Below are 18,103 nucleotides of genomic sequence, written 5' to 3'. Positions count from 1 at the left end.
ACACAGATACAGGCAATTGTCCCTGCTCGGTGACACAGACACTGTCCTTATCTCCCCTCTGTAATCACACCAGCCTGGCCGCACGTGTGGTCACAGGAATGCACCCAGTGGCCGCTCCTCCCCCGGACATCCAGAGCGGAGAGTGGAGTTTGCAGCCGAGAGGAAGAGATCAGAGACAACTCCGGGGCCGCCGGCTTTCCCAGCCCACCGCTGCACTGGCGAAGGAAAGTGTCCCATGGCTGGCTGGAGCCAGACACTGTTGGAAGCGTATTCGAGCACCTCTAGCCTCGTACTCCAGCAGTGGGTTTCATGGGGCAATGGAATAAATGGGGTCACCGTGACATCCCTGAGCGGCAGCAGCAGAGCTCAGCAGAGAGCATCCCGGGCTCTGATGGCCTGTGATCCCACAGACAGGACACAGGCAAGAGGGCCAGAGCAGAGGTCAAACAGCACGGCCAGGGCCACAGCTGCGCCAGGACCGGGATTCAAGTCTCATGATTCCCCATCTCATGACTTCACAGCTTCTCCAGAGCAGCCCGCTCCCATTTCTCCTGCATCCCAAATCTGATGACAGCTGAGCTTTCTCCTCCGCCTCCTCTCCCACTCCCTCGCTCGTGTGGATGGGGGCTGATGCCTCTGTGGCTGATGAACTTGGACAGGAATTTCTGCAGCAGGAGCAGGACTACGCCCAGGGCTTTTGATACAAGGAAGAGCAGTATCCAGCCTCTGCTGGGGATGGTATCACCTTTGTCTGGGGAGGACCACTCCCTCAGTCACCTCTGCTACTCCTTGCACCTCGCAGTGCCTTGCATCACCAAATCTTATTGATCTATTAATGTTCCCCCATGCCAGACCTCTCTCTTTAAGGATTCTAGTAAGCCAGAGATGCCTTTGCTAATGCCCAAAATATGTTGTGTGGGCTCAGTCTTGACTATTCTTGGGTAACAAGGCAAGAATTTCCTCTCACTTTGCTCTGCATGCCGCGCCACACCTCTGAGCCTTCTTCCCTCTGTGCTTGCTCCCAGCATGTGTACAGCACAGGGCTCCTGGCAGATCCTTTCAGTACACGTGGCAGCCATCGCTGGCATGGGCATCACATGGCACTGCCTGTCCCCAAGCATGGATCATGTGGGACAGGGTCATTTCCAGCCCTGCAAATGCTTTAAACCATGGGAGATCTACACAGAGGAGCATCCACACCAAGGATGCCCTCCCAGTCCTCTGCCATCCTCTCCAGCATGCCTAGACCAGGTTTCTTGCCTCTCCACAACCAGTGTCCTGTGCAGAACCAGTGGGAGGGTCCCACAAGTACCCTCAGAGCTGTGGGAGCTGGGAACCAGCCTGCAGAGCTGGTGCACAAGGAAGAGATAGCTCAGCATGCTGGGGAACAGGAAAGCAGCCACAGCTGCTGTGACAGCCACCTTGGAAGGAGCTCTGGTCCCTACAGACCATCGATCACCAGTAAGGGGTTGTGCTGTTGGCTGGAAATCAGGGTGTACAGCCCCCTGTCAGAAAATCCTATTTGCATTTCCAGGGGCAATTCCTGCACATATTGCCCCACATTGCTCTTCTTCCTGTCCATGCTCTCCTTGCTCTCCTCCCCACTCCTGTGACATTGGGCAAAGGTGCTGGATGCTGGCCCTGCCCATGAGGGCATCTCGTCTGGCAGCAGCATGACCATGAAGCAGTGGAGAGGCAAAGTCAGGCCTCTCACACAGTTGCCAATCCTTTCTCTTCCTCTGGATTTCTATTTGTAGCCCCTTTTCTTGCAGGGCTGTGCTTCCAGGCACTCCCACAATGCTCAATGGTCCCACCATCCTGCCAAGCAGGCAAGGGACATCTGGTGCAAATTAGCGGGAAGTCAAATACACTTTATTTCTTCTTTGTCTAAGTGCATCTGAGTCATTAAGTGAGATCATGGGTGCCCGTATGTAATGAAACATTCCCCCTATGGATCCCATGATCAATGCCCCTCGCAGCCAGGGAGCAAAGGCTTCTCCTGGCAGGGGGAAGGGGACATCACCCCCTGCTTTTGAAGGTAGAAAGCTCCCTGAGCAAAGGCTGGTGACCCCTGAAACCCAAGCCTTGCTTGTCCAGCAGTGAAACTCCTTGGCTTGTCCTGTTTTCCTCTGCCACCCTCCCTCCAGCCTCTGCGACTGCTTCTTTCCCACCCTTTAATCTAAATAAAACCGAGTGGTTGTTTTTTTTTTTCCCTTGGCTGGAGTTGTCTGGAGTTGCAACATCTCTCCTCTGGGGTCCCTCGGCTCCCATGACACCATGTTTACTCACAGGCCAGATTATCATCACAGGGTCCTTTTTCTTTTTCCCAGCAAATGCCTAGAATTAGGCAGGGCACACACATGGGGAGCCTGTCATCCCAAGGCCCATAAAGGGCTGCTGATAAAATGCAGAGGTAGGAAATCTGAAACCAGGCTGAGGAGCAGCTGGGCTGGGGAGTCCATGTCCCACATAACATCCCTACCCTGGGGGCAAAACCCTCCTCACCTGGCCACCTGCCAGTGCCAAGGGGGACCTGAGGCTTTACCCAAACACTGGGGGAACCAAGGGATGCCAAGAGCCCTGGGTACCTGTTTGCAGCATGCTGGATCTGTGGGTCTGTTTCAGTCAGGGAAAGCTGAGGTTCTGCAGGCACTCACAGGCAGGGTCACTAATGCCAGAACACTCTGAGTGGTTTTGTGAGACTCTGAAGATGTGACTAAAGCCACAGCCCTGGTATGAACCAAGCTCTCTAGGAGACGGGCAAAGCAGGGGCAGAAGCCACCTCTGGGGCAATACAAGCCCAAGGGACACTGTGACCACAGTTGAGGATGGCTCTTCTGCCTGCCTCTGCAGCAGGGAGTGAGGCTGGCATGACCAAAGAACCTGCCCAGGACTCCAGGTACTGGTCCCCAGCCTTGGTAGCACCTGGAGGAGGTGGTTGTGTGGTCGTGAGGGTTCTGCAGCCAATGGCAGGGCCTGAACTGGCACAGCAGCTTCCTCCAGGCCAGCCTGCCACGGGCTATCATGGGCTTTGACAGCATCTGACAGAAAGCTGAAAATGAGATCCATGACCCCAAAGCACAGGGGGAGGCTGCTGGGGAGGATGACAAGTCCACCCTGAGCCTCAGCAGGGTGACTCAGCAGCCCGGGGTTCAACAATGAGAGGAATGGGGTGGGGTGGGGTGGCGAGCCCCACTCAGCCCTATTTGACCATGACCATCCTCCCTCTCCGAATGAGGGGGACCAAAATGTCCACACACACACAGTTCAGCAAATCTCCAGCCGTGGGCTCTCCGCAACACATCGTCACTGTGAGGAGCCAGCACAGGGGGACGTGGGACCAGAGCAGGCCCTGCACTCTCAACCCAATCCCCTCCGCTTTCCCCCTCTGCTTTAAGCCCATGGGAGACAGAGGAAACGAGTGACCCATTCAGAATAAAAAGAAACATCTGTTTGGAGAGGTGCCAGTGTTATAAATAATCCCCCAGCCCCGAGTGATGGTATTCGTGGCCCTTTCGGCTGCGCATGCTCCCCCGCTTCCGCTGCCGGAGGAAAGACCAGACCCCGGGGGCTGCTCCCTGGAGCCTGCAAGCTTGGCCCAGACTGTGGGAAAACCCTGGGTGAGGACCAGGGCTCACCTGGGACTGGGGAAGGAGGGATGGGGGTGTTGGGAGGAACAGCTGCCACGTGCCAGGGAATGCCTGCCTGTCCCTTGCTGCACACTCCGCTTCTCACCCTGGTCAAATCCTGCCCGCCTTGCTCTCCCTAGGGCAGCCAGTGGGTACCAGGGCCATGGTGGTGCTTGGACTGGCTCCTGGTGGTACTGGGAGTGGTCTGTGTTAGTGCTGGGGGCTGGCCAGCATTTTGGAGCACAGCCCTAAGTCTGTCATTGCGCACGGCTGGGGGTGCTCCTGTCGGGTGTGGGGAGCAGGGCTCTGTGCAGCCTCAGGGCTCACCCCTTGCAGTGTGATGACCCACTGGGGGAGGCACAAATGTGCCCCTTGGGAGCATTTAAGCCCTTCCCAATGCTCTTCTCCAGCAGGATGTTCAACAGAGCCCAGACAGGGCTGTCTATGACCATCCCCTAACTTTGCCATTGCCCCTGACAGCAAAGGCATTTTTGGGAGAACACACCATGCTGCTTCATGAGCATGTGAGCAGTGTGAATTATGAACATGGCTGCAGGGCACTCAAACTGCAGGCCAGGACCCACACAGCTCCTGCATCACTTCACCACTGGCCCCTCCAAGCCTGGGGGCTGGCTGGCAGCAGTGACTTAAAGAGTTCTCTGATCCCTCCACCCCCAGACTGGCATATTCAGGGGTCCCAGCTCCTGGACATGTGGGACTGGATGGGAGTTGCCTATATGAGCAGAGCCCACCTGCTCACCTGCTGCTTTTCCCCACCCAAGTGGAGAATGGGAGAAGCAGGGAATATGGGACCAAGGTCAGGTACCATCTTGGCTGCTCATCCCATGTCCTGGCACCCACAGGGCTTTCCTCACTCTTGTCCCATGGCTGCCAGAAAGCTGTGTTTGCCTTCCTGTAGTGATTCAAGGGAAGCACTCTCCTAAGGTACGAACAGGGAGAAAAACAGTCTTCAGCAGTTGGCATCTCCGTCATTTGCTCATGGCTGCTGGTCAAGGGTGGCTGCTATGGTGGGGTCAGGGCTGGAGCCAAAGGTCCCAGATGGCTCTAATTAACAACTAATTAGCTGGGATGGGAGGGTGGTGGAGGCAGGATGAGAAAAGGAGCCATTCCGAGTCTTAGTGGGATGTAGGGGCTTTGCCAAGCCCCAGGAGCGGGGAGGGTGTTGTGGTCTTACCAGCCCCACATACCAGCAAAGAACAAGCAACCTGATCCTCTTGTGAACACTTCCCTGAGACTTGGATCTGTGGAGGAGGGGGAGGAGGAGATAATCTCCATGGATGCATTGGCTCTTCTCAGCTTCCTGTGAGGGACCCGAGCTTAATTGCTTGGTTATGGGGTTTTAGGCTCTCGTGGCTGGGATTAGGCATTCGCCAGCTCTGTGATCAGGGCACTTTTTGCCTATCTGCTGGATCCAGAGAGGAGCCTGGCACTGTGGCCAGGGTGGGAGAGGATGGGGGCTGCTAGATCTGGGCGTGAAGGGCAAAGGCTGCTTTCAGAGAGGGGGCTGTTTATTTGGCCCTGTTTCTTCTGGGTTTCTAAGAGGGAACAAAATGCAACTTCTGGTGCAGCTCTTGGTGCTATGGGCTGATCCTGCCCCCTCCTCCATAGGCTTACATGTGGGGCAGGAAGACCTGGATGGTGGCACTTGGCACCAGGACTGCAGAAATGGATCACCTCTTCCTACATTCTCTGGCCAGGCAGCATGAGCCGTGCTTGCCAACCTGCTTGCAGGGTCCTTTATAACCTCTCCTCTCAGTCACAGAGCAGAAATCAGCTCCCATCTGCACCCATGCTCTGCAGTCAGCCCCTACTATGCCCCAAAGCCCAACAGAACCTCCAGAGGAGAAGCAGAGGCAGGACTTGGCATCAGCAGCTGCCAGCACCCCCTGCCCTCCCCTGAGCCCAGCTTTAAAATGGGCACCGACTCCTGCTCCTGAATCAGACCATATTCTCTCAAACAGCTCCCAGGCTGGAGAAGGAAACTTGGCAGCTGCCTGCAGGGAGAGAGGAGGGGACCCCTCTCGTGGTGCTGGCAGCCCTTGGCCCCAAGGAAAGCAGTGTTTCTGTTCTGCCACCATTGCTTGGCAAAGGCTGAAACCAAGGTGACTTCCAGTTTGGGAGTGAGAATGAGCTTGCAGAGCACAGGGCTCGAAATGGTGCATTTTCTGCTGGCAGCGGTTCAGAGAAACCCACAAGCAAACATATTTTTTTGTATAAATAAGACAGTGTGTCTCGCCAGTTAAAGCAATTCAAACATGAATGTAGCAATTTAATTGGTGCCAATTGCTGTGTCTCAGTAGCATTAAGATTTCAGTCACAGACTCTTTCGCATGGTAGATGGGCCGGAAGGGGGAAGGCAGAGGGACCAGCAGGATGGGGCTGAGGGGCAGACTGGCCCATCTCCTGCTGCTTCAGGAGCCTTGTCCCCCTGAGCAGCCCTGTGCTGCCTGTGGGGACCATTCCACAGCAGGGAGAGGGTACCTCCTTCTCTATCTGTCTCCTGGTTTGCAGCCCAGCGTTTGACAGCCCGCACAGCACCCTGATACGTCCCTGCACTCTCCAACCCTTCCCTGCTCCAGCTCCTGCACACCACAGCCTCCTGCCAGCCCCATCACACACTGGCTCTTGCTGAGCCCAGGGATGGATGTTAGTGGAGCTCTAGATGTGCCCCTGCAGGCATGGCCTGCACAGGATGAATCCATTCACGGGTGCGGGACAGATACCACACACTACACCACCCTGGCTGTCCTGGCACCAGCCTTTCTGTGGGAGTTTTGTGAGCTCCTGCTCCCTGAAAGGGCTCTGCACACCACTGTCCTCTGGCTCTGCACGTCAGTGGTTGCACAGTACAAGCACAGACCAGGGCATGCCACAGCCTGTTGTGCACCCAGGGATGATGGAAAAGCAGGGTGTAAGGGGCAGCATGTTACTGTATGGCTTGTGCTGCCAGGCTGGGGGATGAGGGACCCATGGGACCCCCTTGCTCAGCACATGACCCATCCCAGCACCTCTCTGTGCATCCCCAGCACGTGTCCTTGTCCCTGTCACAGCTGGGTCTGCTCTGTGTCCCCTGTGGTGCCAGGAACGTGCTGCCCTTCCAGGAGGAGGTGTCCCAGTGGGAGAGGAACAAGACAGAGGTGTGCTTGGCTTAGGCACCCTAATTAGGCAACAGGGAAAAGGAGGAGGGGAAACAACCACCCCTAAAACAAGCCTCGTTATGTCCAATTTGCGTGGCGAAGCGGAAGGAGCTCCCTGGAGCTGCTCCAGCCCCTCAGGAAACAATACCCAGTCTATACCCTCCCCTTGAAGCTCCTCTCCAGGGGATTTCTTTCCTTTGGTTAAAGTACAAACAAACAAACTCCAAGAAGTGTTCAGCTCCAATCCTCCCTCGCAGGGATAGGATACATCCAGCCAACCCCAAGCCCTCATGGTCCCCAGCTCCTTCCAGCTCTGGGCCAAAGGCAGCCCCAGCTGCCAGCACCAGTGGCTGTGCTCCCACAGGGTTTGGCCACCACACAGCTCCTTTGCTCCCTGCCCTTTGCCACTCCAACCCGGGAAGATGCTTTGCTGGAGCCTGTCCCTATGGACACCATTGCAATCCCATCCCACTTCAGCATGGAGTCAAACACTGGGACCAGAGGAACCTTGGGGACCAGGCACAGAAGTCCCTGCCCAGACCCTCAGGCAGCAGTCAGTCATTCAGGCAATGCCACAGCCAGCCATCGTGGTCTCTTCTTGCACAGCATCACTCCTGCAGCTAGGGATCATTTCTTAACCTCAGCTTTCCTCTGGTGCTCACTAAGACATTCCTGTCTTGCCCCAGTCCTGGAGATGGGCTCAGTGCTCTCCTCTCCCTATCAGTGTTGTTCTGAACGCCTTGGAAATCCTGTCACAGACCCATCAAAAATGAGGCTGAAAGACATCATGGGGTCATTGTCCTGTTACAGTGCCCACATCTTCCCAGCCAGAGCTTTGCCTGATATGTCCTTTGAGATCTGTCAGGCTGAAGGAAGCCAGCCTCGTGTCTTTAAGCCTACAGACATTTCCCCTAAAATCTCTTTTCTCTCTGTGGTGACCTTTCCTGTGCATGAAGACTATGTGTTACCTCCCCACAACACCCAGTGAGCAACAGGCCCCATCAACCCATCTCCCAGTCCTCTGCAGCCTCTTCTGGGCTTCTCATCACCCTCCTTGCTCTCCCCAAGCTTCTCCACTCCACATCCATCCCTGCTGAAGTGCTCAGTGTCACTTGCTGGGGAGGACCTGCCCCTCCACCCTGCCTGTTTGAGCTGCCTCTAGCCATGCACCTTTCAGCATATCCCTTGGGAAGAGCTGTGGGATTCCTGGCACAATGCTACAATCTGGTTTGTGTCCACTATAGACTTCCTGATTGGTGCCAGACTCCACCCGGAGCTCTTGGGATGCCCCTGTAATCCAGTGCACACCAGCTGCCCACACAGCTCGGTGCCAGCCCATGGTTCAGAGCCCTGCAGATCCCCACAAAATATACCCAGGACTTTGGACAATAAGCCATGGCTAACTTCTCCCTGACTGCAGTGTTGCAGCTGTCTATGCCTGTGTTCACACTCCATTTGTGGGCACCCCAAACCCCCAGTCCTGTGTAGGGATGTGGGAGACGAGCTGAGAGTCCTTCAGCAAGGACTCTCCATGCTCTTGAGCTGCTTAAGGGAGAGAGAAAAGTCCTTTGCATGCTGCAAGTGGGTTGCTGTGACTTTGTGCTTCTTTAAAACACTGACCTCTCTTGATGCATTGACTGATTCGAGGGTGTTTCCTGGGTTCAGGGACACTGCCCGGGGTTGGTGACAGCTATAAAAGCCATAACACACCCGAGCCTGGGTGACATCCGTGTCAAAGAGTGACTTCAAGCCTCATGTCAGACCCTGCCCAGGGCTGGCTGCCAGCTGGGGTGGCTGCCTGGTGGCTCCCCATCCAAGCCAGCCTGGCACTTGCACTCTGCCAGGCAGAGCTGTGTCTTTGACACTGGCACCAGCTGCCCGAATGAAACTTGCCTCTTTTCTGAGAGCATGGAGTGCACAGGCACCTTGTCCTGCAGGGTACTGAGGGGGAAATGACCCTCCAACCCACTTCTTGATGGCCCCTGGGGACACTGGGTCTCAACATTGCTAGTCCTCCTTCAGACGGGAGACCCTCTGAAAAGATTTGGGGATGTAAAGCTTCTGCACAAGGGTTTGCACAGCAGACCAACTACTTTAAGCTATTTGCCCAATGCTTAAGTGTAAACTCCAGTCATTCTGAGGCAAGGATAGAGGAGAACAGCACCCCTTTCCACCACAAATTCTGCTTTGAATGACTCCCAGTTGGCAAGTGAGTTCAGGAGGCAGAAGCTCTGAGCCCACATGGATCCCAGTGTGAGCACCAAAGCCTTGCAGGTCATGCAAACCCCTGTTCCCAGGCTGTCAGAGCTGAATAGTTCAGCACAGGTTCACTCCAGACCAGCTCCATCCTGTTGGAGGCCCTCAGCTCCAGTGCTTTCAGGATAGCAGAGCTGTTGCCCACATCCATGCATAGAAGGGTTTTACCAGGCTCTGCCCCTCCAGTACCTGGCACACCAGGGCACAGACCCTGGGCAGGGCTTGCAGATGTCCCTCTCCACCTAGGCCTGGCCCTCAGGCACATGAGTCCTGCCATGGGAACAGACCAAGGTGGTGTGGTCCTCAGAGCACCCTGAATTCAGAGATGACCATGGGTGTGCTCTGACGAGCTGACACAGGGTGACACTGCTCTGCAGTGGGGCACACTCATGCCTCCGAAGGATGCCTTGCTGGAAGAATCTGAGCAGCCTCTTCCCCATGCACACCCCAGCCCTCCCACAGTCACTGGGCAGGGAGAGCCAGGGCAACTCCCTGATCCAGGGAGAACCAGAGATCACCTGGGCCCCACTCCTGCTGCAATGGAGTCTCCCCTTCCTGCCCTACAGCCGCAGCATCCTCTTGGGTCCCCTCAGCCATCCCAGTCCAGGACATGGTGAGAGCTGATGGGATGGCTTTTGCCGTGGGATGCTGCAGAGCTCATCCGCTCTCTACCAAACACCACCTCCCCAGGGCTTGTCAGGGCCTTTTGGGGTGCCAGCCCCTTGCAGGAGAGCAAAGCCCCTTCCAGAGCAACTGTGCTGGGTCAGGGAGAGGGTCCTTGGGGACTGTACCAGCTCCAATGCGAGGTTTCCCATCCAGAGGGCCGGAGCTGAGCGGGAAGGCGAGATGGCACCCGAGTGGGCAACATGGGAGCTTACCTTGGGCAGGGTCCCACGGGTCGAGTGCCTGTGCCGTACGTCCCACGGGCACTGGCTGCCCTGAAATTCCTTGGTCTCCTCCTCTGCACTCTCTATCTGCTGCCTGCTGAGGCTCTCCCTGCCCTCCCAGCCTTCCCCAGCTGGCAAGGCTTTTCCACTTAAAGGCGAAAGAGAGGGAAAGAAAGAAATGAAGTGGAGGGGAGGAGGGGAAAAAAAAAAGAAAATAAAATCAAAAGGAGAGGCGAGGCTGTGCCAGGGCTGGGCTGCAGCCAAGCCCCTGCTCTGCTCCTCTAGTGCATTTCAGCACTGCCCTGGGCAGCCCCAGCCCAGCTGGGAGGGGGTCCATCCACCTCGGACCTGAGTGTGGAGCAAAACCCTGGGCCGAGGGATGTGCACGCGTGTGTGTGTGCGTGTATAAATAAAAGAGACCTCGGGAGGAGGAGAAGGGGGGAGGCTGCCTCACCAATGAGGAGCGGAGCTCCTCCGACTTCCTCCCTCCACCCTCTGTGGGGACCCTTTGCAGAGCAGAACTCGAGATTAACGCCCGGCGGACGAGTGTTATGGGTGAAAAAAAAAAGCTTTTTAAAGGGAGGAGAAGCCAAAGTGACTGCGAGGAGAGGGGAGTTCTGCTGCGGGCTGCGATGGGGGCGAGCGGTGAGGGCTCGGCTAACGGGAAACAAAAGGAGCCTGGACCAGCTCGACTATCGCCTCCTTAAACTGGAGGGAAGGAGCTGCTCTCTCCCTGTGTCTGCTTTCAATTCTGGCCTTTTCCCCTGTTTTCCTTTTCTTTTCTTTCTTATTTTTCCCTCAAATACGCCCCCCCCGCCGTTTTCTTTTTTTTTCCCCCCTTTCTCAGGATATGAGGGGATGTTTAGAAAATCCGCTGCCCACGCCAGCAGCTGACTCATGTTTTTATTAAAGAAGGCCTGTACTGAACCGGCTCCGCGTATTCCCCCTGGATCCCTCCCAGTGCTCTGCCGTGCCGGCACTGCACCTCCCGCCCCGCTGACCACCAATGCACCCTCACAACTCTTCTTCTTTTTGGAAAAGGGGATAAAAGGTCTTCTACAACTGGGATGCTGTGGCGGTGGGTGGGTTTCTTCGGGGATTCTGGGCTGTTGGGGCTGACAAGAGGCACAGAGCTGGGAGAGGTGGCAGGAGTTTTCACCTTGGCCATGCCATCATCTCAGATGTCCCGCATGCCTCCTGTCCTTGAGGGGTGATGAACCAGCTTTAAATCCTCCCCACACCTTGGTGAGTTCAAATCAAGTTTCTGAGACTCCCTCAATAGGCAAAAACATCTTTTGTCCGAAAGAGGATTTTTTTTTTCAATTTGTTTCAGGACTGTAACGAGGGGCAGATCATCTTTGGATCTGAACTGCCTTTTGACCCATCAGTTCTTGTCACTGTTTTCTTCTTGGGGACACTTAAGAGTGGTCAGGCATTGGAACAGGCTGCCTCAGAAAGTTGTGGAATCACCCTCCCTGAAAGTGTCCAGAAATATCTATATGTGGCACGTGGGGACAGAGTTTAGTGGTGAGGATGGCAGTGGTGGGTTGAACTCAGTGATTTTAAAGGTCTTTTCTAACCTTAACAATTCTGTGATTCTCCCTGATCCGAACTTGGAAAACTGCAAAAGTGCACTGGCTATCCTGAAAAATGAGACTCCCTTAAAAAGATACCTGTCCATCTTTCCTTGGTTTTCCTTTCTAAGAATTAAAAAGCCCTCCCCATAAAGACAACACTGCTGAAATCCATGTTCCTACCTTGTCTGCAAGGCAGACTCATCCCCTCCTGCCTCTCGAAGGAATGCCTGCACAATGGCCACAGCTCATGATTCCGCGGCTGGACCAGCCCGGTATTTGCTGCTTATCACCCATTATCTCCGTGTTTCCTTTGCACCAATGGAAAACCAAAGGGGAAGGTCTTTATTCTGTGCAGCTGTGGAGGGTGAGGAGAGCTGGGCTGCAGCACCCTGGTTATCCATGCATGATGAGCAGCCCTCAGCATGGGGCTGGTGTGCTGGCTCCATGCCTGGCAGTGTTTGGAAACAGGGCAGGTACTGCCATGGGCAGGGCAGGGGGGATGCAGCCCTGGGCAGATGGATTCCTCCACTCCAGTCAAGGTGGTGGCCATGTGTCAGGGGGTCCTGTCAGCCACCCCTGAGCCAAGACAATCTGTTGTGCAGAAATGGAGCCAGTGAGTGTGAGAGCAGCTCATATGGGGGGCAGGCGGCAGAGAGGACGTGCTGCACACATGGCTCTTCCCAACACTTTTCCCAAGGGATAAAGACGTGTCTGACTGGTCCTTCTGTGAGGACATACTGGCTGCCTGGAATTGCTCAGCAGAGCTATTTCCTGGCAGTGTCCCCCCTCCAAGGACAACATCACTGGTCCCAACAGAGCGGGAGAGGGAGAAACCTGCTGTACAATCCTGCTGGGCCCCTCGGTCCAGGGACAGGCTGCCTGGCGTGAGCAGGGGGTGGAAAAGCTAGCATGGACTGTGTTTGAGGGCAAAGCATCTGTAGTCTGAGGTGGGACATATTTCCCCCTCTGCCCTCTGCAAACAGATGGCACCAGAGAATCACCAAATATTCTGAATTGGAAGGGATGGACTCACAAGGATCATTGAGTCTAGCTCTTAAGTGAATGGCCCATATGAGGATCAAACACACGACCTTGGTGCTATTAACACCATGCTCTAACCAACTGAGCTAACACACTCCAGGCTGGGAGCAGGAAGAACCAGGGTAAACAAAACCCTCTCTCAGGAGAAGTCTGCAAAGGCCAGGATTCATTGTTTTGGGATGATGAGAAAGCCCTGGAGAGCCCACAGCATCCCAGCAAGCACACAGTTGTACATCCCCAGCCTGCGTTGTACATCCCCAGGGAGCATCTGGGACTGCACACTTTGTTTAGGAACAGCACGTTGGGGTTACGGCAGCTCCTGGGAAAGGCCAGTTTGGAGGAAGCACGGAAGCCAGAGGGACTTGCTTGTGCAAGTGTGTGGGTGGAGGGCAGCAGCTCTGCTACTTCAGCCTCATCACCCCTTCATTGCTCACCTCTATTTCTGGCGCCTGCTCCCCCCCGTCAGTGGTGCTGCAGGACTCAGTGGTCCCCCTGGGGCCAGGGCAGCTGCAGTGTGAGATGCCAGACCGCTCTCAGCTGGATTTCCAGCCTCAATAATCATCATTAAGTGCTAACGGGGGCTTGGGGTCATGTAGTACCACATCTCTGGTGGGGAAATCAGCCACTGAGACAGGGACACTCCAGGTTATTTGGTCTGCTTTGGCATCCTCTGGATCAAAGCAGCACTCCGACCTCCTGCCCCATCCCAGGCAGAACTGGGACCCCAGCAAAAAGCCCCTTTTCCACACCTGACCAGAAGGAGAGACCAGAGTCAGGGTGACCCAACACAGTGGTGGAAACAGCCATGCTGGAGTCAGCAACAGGTCCCGTGTGCCAGCAGGTGACAGGTAGGTAGGAAAGAAGCAGCAGATGTTGGCCTTTCCCACTTCTCCGAAGGCTTAACGAGGGCCAGATTTGCCCTGGCTTTGGTTTCTCCAAGTTCCTATCAACTCCAAGACAGCCCAGGAATTTCAGCATCTCTCTGATGTGGTGTCAAGCCGCAGACCACAAGAGAGGAGCAGTGGGTGCCAGGGAGCACAGCACCACATCTGGGCAGCCCATCTGGTGTGGCAGCTGCCAGCACTTGCTCCTGGCTGAATCCAGCCCTCGAGCCCTGGGGGAGCTGCACCAAGGCTTCATCCAGCCTCTCCAGAGCTCTACCCTGGCCTCTGGAGGAACAGTTACCCTCTGCGTGGTCCTGCTTTGCCAGAGTGGGTGACAGCACTGCCCAGGAGGAAGGGGAGGCAAAAAGTGCTGGGCTTCTTCCAAAGTGACCATATGTCTGAGCACAATGCACTGGGGAGCATCCTGGGCTGGGGAGTGTCCTGCAGCACCAGGAATAGCAGCCATGGACCCCACAGGGTGACAACAGTGTCAGAAGGTAGCACTGAGCCATACACCATGTGGTGCTGTGTCCCTACAGATGCTGGCCCATTCCCTACATCCCCTGGGTTTGGGCAGGGGAGGAGGCAGTGGCAGAGGATTCTAACCCGCTGCCTTTCCCCAGCTCGGGGCCTTTCCGACCCCGTCCCACGCACTCTTCTAACCCCCACAACGAACCTTGGTATTAAATGCGCTCGGCAGAGCCCCCGGGAGGCAGAGACAGGCTCCTGGGTGAATACTAATAGCGATGCCGTCCGGCCGCCCCAGACTTTCCCACACATCTGCAGCCACTTAATGTGGGAATTGGGAATCGTTAACCCTCTGCTTACACAGTGCCTGAAACACGGTGAAGGAGTGAAGCACAGCCAGGACACTCCCCACCAGTGCAGGGGGAATCCCATCCCAACACAGTGAGAGCAGGGACCCCACATGTACTGGAAAGCAATGAGGGATGCCAGCATGTGTCCAATGCCCTCTTGAGGATAGTCCCAAAGTTTGTGGCATTTGCATTTGCCAGGAAAGCTGCTCCAGATCCCCAAGAGGAGCACAGCCCTGGATGGGGAGAGGGGAGTTCTGTGGCAGTGCTGGCAGCACACCCATTCAGGGTATCCCAGCACCCATCCCCTCCAGGGACAAGCTCTGCAGACTTTACTTGGCACGGGCCACAAGTGCCAGTACAGTTGTGGTTCAGGCACCTGGGAAGAGCCAAAGGGCTCACAGGAGTTTGCATGGAGCTGATGGAGACAGGTCTGGGGCTTGTCCTTTGCAAGCAGGTTGCACTGATGTCTCCATTGCCAGGGAAGAGGAGTTGTTCTCAGGTAATTCAGTGGGGCATCTGTGATTGCCCCATCCCTCCCTTGCCCTCTAAGATGCTGCTCCAAAGATGTGTGACAGGAATGATGCATGGGAGATATGTTCTGCTCTCCCTTCCCTCCTGCTCTGGGAGGGCAGCAGGAGAAGCTAGGGAATGACAGAAAGGTGATGGCTGGGCTGGGGTGTGCATGGGGCCATGCAGCTCTGGGATGTGCTGGTCTGAAGCCACAGATTTGACTGTGGGGGCAATAGGAGCTGGAGGGAAAGGGGAGGTGGTGGGACAGGAGGCTGGGAGGGGGAAAGGGTAGTGAGGGGAGGCACCTACCTGACTCTTTGCAGGCATCTCCGTCTCCTGCTGAAAACATGGTGGGGTTCAGAGCAAGTTGGGTGACAAGACAGGACTTGGTTTCCCAGATTGAGTGTCTCCTCCATGGAAGGAGGAGGTGAAGGAATGGTCTCCCTGCTCCATCTGTGATAGCTGCTTGTAGCCTGGCCCTGGGGACCTCCCAGCCCTCCTGCTTCCAGGAGATGGCATCACTCGATCACGGATAGGAGCACTGAGCCCCAGGGAGCATCGGGGAACCCTGACTGCTCTCTCTCTCCGCTGTGTCTGCCTAGTTACCATCAGGAATATCAGATCTGGACGACTAGCAGGAGGTCCCCAGGCTGGGTTTGCTGCTGGGGGTCTCTAGGGTGGATGGAGGGGGTACTGCCACCTCCTGTCATCCAGCTGCGGACTCCCAGGGGTCCTGACAGTCCCTGACCTGCTCAGCCATGGGCCCCCAGTGCAGGCAGTATCCTGGGGCTCTGAGGATCCCCATTAGCATCCTTCAGCCCCAGTGGAGCAGCAGAGATGCTCCTCAGGGAGCCCATGGTGGGCTCCTCACCTCGCTCTTCCTTGGCGTAAACTTTGCCAGCTGTAATCCCCACCAGTAATGGGTCAAAGAAAGGGAAAAGAGGGAAATTATCATCAGTGGATCTTTATCTCATTGTCTTCCCTGGCCCCCTTCACCCCCACCGAGGGAGCTTTTGGCTGGGCTGTTGGCAGGCACATGGTGATCCTGTGCCCCGCTGAGCCTGTCACCTGCTGTCACCTGGGGAGGATGCAGGTGTGGGGTGCTGGCCCAGATCCCTGAACCCCACCTCCCAGTCCCCAGCAGCTTCCTGAGTCCTTGGCCTTGGCCCCACAGGATGGGAAAAGGGAAAGGGGGTCTGGGCTGCCTGTCACTGCCTGCAGGAATAACCCCAGTCCCTGAATTGCAGCCGCCCCTGGGGTGACACCCAGCAGCCACCTGCATCCCTCAGTACCTCCCACCATCCACTCAGGGGGGATTTTCTTCTTTTCTTCTCTTTTTTCACACTTCCTGAGCCAGTGCCTCTTTGCTGGTTGGAGGAAGAGGAGAAGGTGGCCTTGGCTCTCTTGTTTACACAAAGCTGAGACCTTGGGAAAAATCCAAGATAGATGGAGCTATATGGCACATCAAGCAATCTGAGCTGTGTAGTGAGCTGAGATCATCACGGGGTGGGACTGTCATGACAGTCACCTTTGTCACAAGGGAGGGAGCCAGCACAAAGCTGAGCAAGGGGCTGGGGACTCCAGGGGCACAGAGAGGGTGCTGCAAAGTGCTCATCTCTCATGGTACCTCTGGCCATGAGAGGTCTCAGGATGCAGAGCCCCAGCAGTGTCAGCTCTGGGGGTGATTTACCATTGCTGGGGTTTTACTGTTCTCCTTTCTTGCAAACCAGATTCCTTACCTCTTACCCATTGCCCTTCCATCTCATCCTGGCTTCCATCTCCTTGCAGGGAGTGGATGTGGCACAGCAGCATCTGTGTGTTATTTCGACACAGTCTTAGCTGGAATTGGGGCTGGAGCAATGGGATGAGGTGCCCAGGACTGATGCAGAGCTGCTGAAGGTCCACAACCCTGTGCTGGAGGTTTTATTCCCTCTTCTCAACTTCATCCTTAATTTCTTTTTTCCCCTGCAAATCTCTCTCTCTCTCTTTCCCCCCCCTCCCCCTACTTCCTATTGTCAAATTCCAGGCTGTTTCAGCCCCAGGAGGGTGAGAGTGGATCAGTCCTTGTCCTGCTCATGTTTCTAGCAGGTGAAGGGGCTGGTGCAGAGAAAAGGACAGAGGTGGCCTTGGGGAGGGGTGATGAAACAGCCTTCTGGACCCTCTGTGGGCTGTGTTTGTGACTGAAGAGAGAAAACCAGCCTGCAAATGATGACTGTAGCTGTGGTGGTGTCTGGCACAGCTGGGAGTGTGACACCGGTGGGGGAAAATGGTGGGGAGGAGGCTCCTGGATGCCAGTTTGTACAGTTTCTGGCAGGATGGCACACCGCTGGTCCTCGGTCCCTTGTCCCCTCTGGAGGGGAGGTGTCTGGCCTGACAGTTGATGAATGGACAATCTTTGCTGGGGTGTTTATGGCCAGTGGCCACCTCCCACCTTGCAGGCAGACATGGCTCCACGAGAGTCCCTTTTCTGCTTGGTTTTCCCTATCACCAAACATATGGGGATGTTTTTGCTTCCTTAAGGCTGAAAAGAGGTGAGAAACTCCTCTTGCTGCAGAGTTCTGAGCCCCCTGAGGATGTGTCAGAGCCCAGGCACTTCTTGTTGTGTCCATGGTGAGAGCATTCCCCCTGCACACAGACTCTGCCTGTCCATCTGTTCTGATCTCTGATACTGGAGCGAGCTTTGCTGTCAGGGTTCAAGGGGTGGGTTTGCCCCTGGATAGAGGGAATCCAGGGGCAGAACCTTCGTTTCCCACCAGCCCCCCTTTTCCAAACAGGCCAAACACTGCTGCTGGGCACAGGAAAGCCCCATTCAGAGCAAGAGTTTAGTGTTCCCCAGTGTGGAGACAGGGCAGGTGACAGGCACAGCCCAGCCTGTCCCCTGCCCACAGCTGGGTTTTAATACTGGGTCTCAGCCCAAGGCATCCTGCTCCTGGGGTATGGATGGTGGTGGGCTCCTTGGGGCGTCCTTGTAGGTGACACCTGTGTTGCCCCAGTGTCCCCAAAGCTGGCTTCTACAAAGGGACCACATCTGGTGGCATGGGCATAGTTGTGGGGTGGTGACAACAGAGGGAACGTGGGGTCCTCGGTGCTCCCCAGGGTTACCCACCACCTCATCCTCCTCGCAGCCAGGGTGGGAGGTTTGAACTCAGTCCCCTTCACCCGCTGGGGTTCCTGCACTTTGAAATGCAAACCTGCCTTTCAATGCAAATGCTGCGAGAGGTTGGGCCCAATAAAAGCCTGTGGGCAGGGAGGTGCCTGGCCCCAGGACAGGCTCCCCAAGGCGCCCAGGTGAGTGGCGGGGAAGGAGGGGCGGCCGCCTCCCCGCCAAACCCAACCGGCCGCA

At 55.9% G+C, this 18,103-nt stretch overlaps 1 protein-coding gene across 2 annotated transcripts in view; it reads right to left on the bottom strand.

Moving 5' to 3' along the window:
• The window catches only part of PDGFRB (platelet derived growth factor receptor beta), a 32,523-nt gene extending 22,208 nt beyond the window's left edge, over nt 1-10,315 (bottom strand). The window contains exons 1-2 of one of the 2 annotated variants that reach the window (XM_027643571.1): nt 10,279-10,300; nt 9,922-10,078 (exon numbers count right to left, since the gene is read on the bottom strand). The gene's annotated coding sequence lies outside the window, so the exon portion shown is untranslated. Of the gene's footprint in view, nt 1-9,921 lie in introns of both variants that reach the window. The other variant, XM_027643570.1, reaches the window with a different exon arrangement.
• Between the last annotated feature and the right edge of the window lie 7,788 nt (nt 10,316-18,103).

This window comes from Corapipo altera, unplaced genomic scaffold (genome assembly GCF_003945725.1).
Source record: "Corapipo altera isolate COAL_440 unplaced genomic scaffold, ASM394572v1 75, whole genome shotgun sequence".
Taxonomy (NCBI): domain Eukaryota; kingdom Metazoa; phylum Chordata; class Aves; order Passeriformes; family Pipridae; genus Corapipo; species Corapipo altera.
Note: the sequence above shows the minus strand (reverse complement) of the source record. Positions and strands in the feature narration are given on the sequence as shown.